The 3,746-nt window shown below is 47.1% G+C and overlaps 1 pseudogene; it reads left to right on the top strand.

The window, feature by feature from the left end:
- Window positions 1–2,149: 2,149 nt before the first annotated feature.
- LOC149329430 (uncharacterized) lies at window positions 2,150–3,466 on the top strand (annotated as a pseudogene).
- Window positions 3,467–3,746: the final 280 nt, after the last annotated feature.

Genomic DNA, 3,746 nt, shown 5'->3' on the forward strand with positions numbered 1-3,746 from the left:
TTGGGCCCGCGTCAGCCACAGTGCAGCGAAAACAGATGTTTCTCGGAAATGATATTGAATGCTTACGAGGATAGATGGTGCGTAACAAAATAAACAGCTGGGATGCTTCAAAGCGCTCCCTTTTACATTAGCTACAAACTGGAGGGAATAAATGCACCATAAAAAGTAAATTCACGTTATTTTCGTTCTTTGGTTTTTCTTCTTTAGTGTACCACGTATTTCAGCGTTTGTATAGCAGAAAGCGCAATTTAGCAGGAGGTAAACATGTCCTTGTAACCGGTTTGGTCGTGATGAAAATAAATAAAAAGCTTTGATTTTACGGGGTTGCAAGCTTCATTTTTTTCCCGATTTAGTCTTTGTGGATGAGCCTGTCGCAGTAGAGAAATAACATTGACAAGTGTACGGTTTTTCGGAGGAGACGAACATTCGTGTCTCAAAAAGTTTGGCAGGAAGTGGAGTTTTAAAAGCACTTCTTGTTATACTGAGCGCTTAATATTCCGGTCAATGCTCAGTGTCCCATTTCGGTCCGATAGGTAAGGATGCCCACCGCACGGGAGCTTATTTATCGCGTTACCCCGAATCCTGGCAGCAACTTCATTTTTTTCGAGCAGCTCTTAGTTCAACTTTTAATAAGTAGTTCGATCATGCGCAGTGGGAACGACTATTGCTTTATTGATATATATATTTACTGCTTGGTTTTGTACAATACGTTTTCGAAAAGAGAACTCCACAAATAATCACAGAAAAATATGACTGTTGAGCTTTTAATAGTTGTGCAGGTACCCATACTCTTTTTCACGTTATGGTCAAAATATAGGATCACTCCACGCCAAAACGACCCGGAAGTCGCCTGACCTCGTCTGTCTGTTAAAGAAAATGCACGAAAACTCACCACAACAAGCGCAATGTTAGTCTGTAGTATTTTTGCCGGAAAAAATTCATTATTGAGGGGAGCGCAGCTTGAACATTTCGATATTGCGTGAAATAAAGCACCGCTCAGTAATTGAAAAAAAAATAAAATTTTACAGCACAGTCCATAATTTTTTAATGGCATTGCAAAGACTCTCGCTTTCTTCGAGGTTCGAGTCATGCATTTTTACATGCATTGAATATTTTTTAGAATGTATGCAAATGTAAAATTTACACCATTTCGTTTTTTCGTTAATATGAAATTGCTCTCAGAAATTAGAAAACATCCGCTTGGTTTCCCTGGAAGTCTATTACTTGGAGAATTGTTACAGCTGATGAAACTGAGCTCATGGAGGTAAAAAAATACAACTGAAGTGGCAGAAAAGTGAGGTTTGAACCAAAAACGACCGTTTATACATGTCCTGAATCACATCTAAAGCCGAACTCTGTCATTAGACTATTTATGGATATGAAGCATTGTGGAAAAAATTTTATTTTTGATATCTTATTGTGCGTTGCCAAGCGTCACACCTTTTCTAAATGTCGCGAACTGCGCTATCCTCATGAATAAATTTTTTTTCGGCAAAAACATTTAAGGCCTAGGTTACGAACGTTCTACCAACTTTGCGTGATTTGTTTTAACAAATAGATGGTTCAGCGCAACATCTGGAACTTTTGGCGTGAAATGACTAGAAAGCAAAGGCATTGTAAACGCATGGTAAAGGCATCGTAACTCCATGGCCGAGGTCACCCAATGAGCGGCAGAGTACGCGGCACAACTCGCCGACTCGAACTGGGTGAACCGCTGTAACACGGCGGCCAGGAAAATGTCTACCGGGGCACGTGGCGCCTCTTCCGCGCCCTAATTGACCTGACTCAAACTCGTGCCGAGACACAAAAACTTCTCCAATGATCTACTCATAGCTTCGATGGAAATACCTCTAAATTAGCGTGCAAACTTCGCGACCAGTATTTTTGCACTCAACAGGACCCCCGAGGGCCCGCGTAGTCGTATGCAGGTTCAGCTGTATGCTGTGGCCTTCAATGCTCCCCGTCCAAATCCGAATTTGTGCACATTCGCCCGTCGCCTAAGTGCACCACCAAAATTGAACTATCTCTGGCCAGTGGCCCGATACCCGAGCACGATGAGATTAGAGTACTTAGTCTCTTTATCAACAAACATCGACGGGTTGATACAACACTAGCCAAACTGCACAAGGTGCGGGACCAGGTTGGTTAGATGGTCCGCCGGGTTTCCAACAAACGCGGGGGGTTACGGCGCAGAGACGCCTTGCGGCTGGCGCATGCTTTCGTGACCAGTCGAGTACTCTACTCGACTCCTTACCTTCACCTGCGCAAGGTTGACGAGAACGCCCTCGAGGTGATTCTCAGAAAGATGTACAAGCGTGCCCTCGATCTCCCGGTGAACACGTCCAATCAGCACCTTAAGGGCCTGGGGATGGTAAACACTTTCGCGGAGCTCCGGGAGGCACACTTGACCAATCAATACACAAGACTTTGAAAGACGCCGTCGGGACGCCGCGTATAAACCCGACTGCACATCCACCACCCAACACTAACGGAAGAGCGCGTACGCATCCCCGAAGTCTCCAGAAACACCCTGCACGTGCGTTCTCTTCCAGCCAACATGACACGTGACGGCCACATTGGCAGCTGCCTTGCGCGGACCGAGGCACTGACCCGCCACTAGAGAAACAAACGCGGAATCTTCTACGTGGACGCCTCCGGCCCTCACCATGGGGGGTGGTACATGGCCGCAGTCATCCACCAAAACGTCGTGGTGGACGGCCTATCGTTCCGGGCTCAAGACATAACACATGCGGAGGAGGTCACCATTGCGCTAGACGCCGCACACCAGGACTCGCTAGTCATCATTACCGACTCGATAGGGGCCTGCAGAAATATTCAAGAGGGATACATTCCTTTCTTTGCGTATCGCATGCTTAAAAATAGCGACTACCAAGGCGCCCCCGCGTCTCGAACGATACTATGGGCTCCTGCTCACATGGGCCTCAAAGGCAATGAAACGGCAGATGCCACCGACCGCACGCTCACTCTCCGGGCAAAGCCTTTAGATCCTTGCGAAACTGATCTTGAATCCAATCCGGCATTCACTTTTCGACAAATTACTGAATTGTACCAATCCGGCCATGCAATTTATCCTAAGCCCTGATAGGGCCTTGCAAAGACGGAGGAACGCAAACTCATCCGTCCTTACACGAAAACACTGCTGTGCCCGGCAGTTCTAAAGCACTTTGGTCCCGTATGTACAGGAAAGTGTCCGTACTGTGCGGATAAGTCTTCGGACATCTTCTACATGGTATGGGCATGTCATTCAACTCCGAACTTCGTCCCAAAACCCAACCCCACCCGGCAGGACTGGGAGGCAGCCCTGCTCGGCTGCTCCGACCTGGTGAGCCAGAAGGCCCTGGTCGAGCGCGCCGGAGCCGCAGCGGTCGCCAATGGGCTCCAGTACCGAGGAGCGCAACTAGTGCTTGTGAGAGGTGGCCCTTTCCGGGATACCTCAAGTATGTAGCAACAATAAATTCCAGAAGAGGACAAATATGGGCTGGTTGGTACAGGTTTCCCGAATTGGAAAAACAGCGCAATGAAAGACGACACAAGAGAAGGACAAAACACCAGCGCTGGTGTTTTGTCCTTCTCTTGTGTCGTCTTTCATTGCGCTGTTTTTCCAATTCGTAAAACAATAATAAAGTTTTTCAGACAGAGAGACTGGTAAACGGCGAGCACAAAAGTAAAGCAATACTAGCCGCTTGAAACGACATGCCGGCGTGGACCATATGCATTCATGACAG

The sequence above is a fragment of the Amblyomma mixtum genome, chromosome 9, assembly GCF_055824585.1.
Source record: "Amblyomma mixtum isolate Tamu chromosome 9, ASM5582458v1, whole genome shotgun sequence".
Classification (NCBI taxonomy): Eukaryota; Metazoa; Arthropoda; class Arachnida; order Ixodida; family Ixodidae; genus Amblyomma; species Amblyomma mixtum.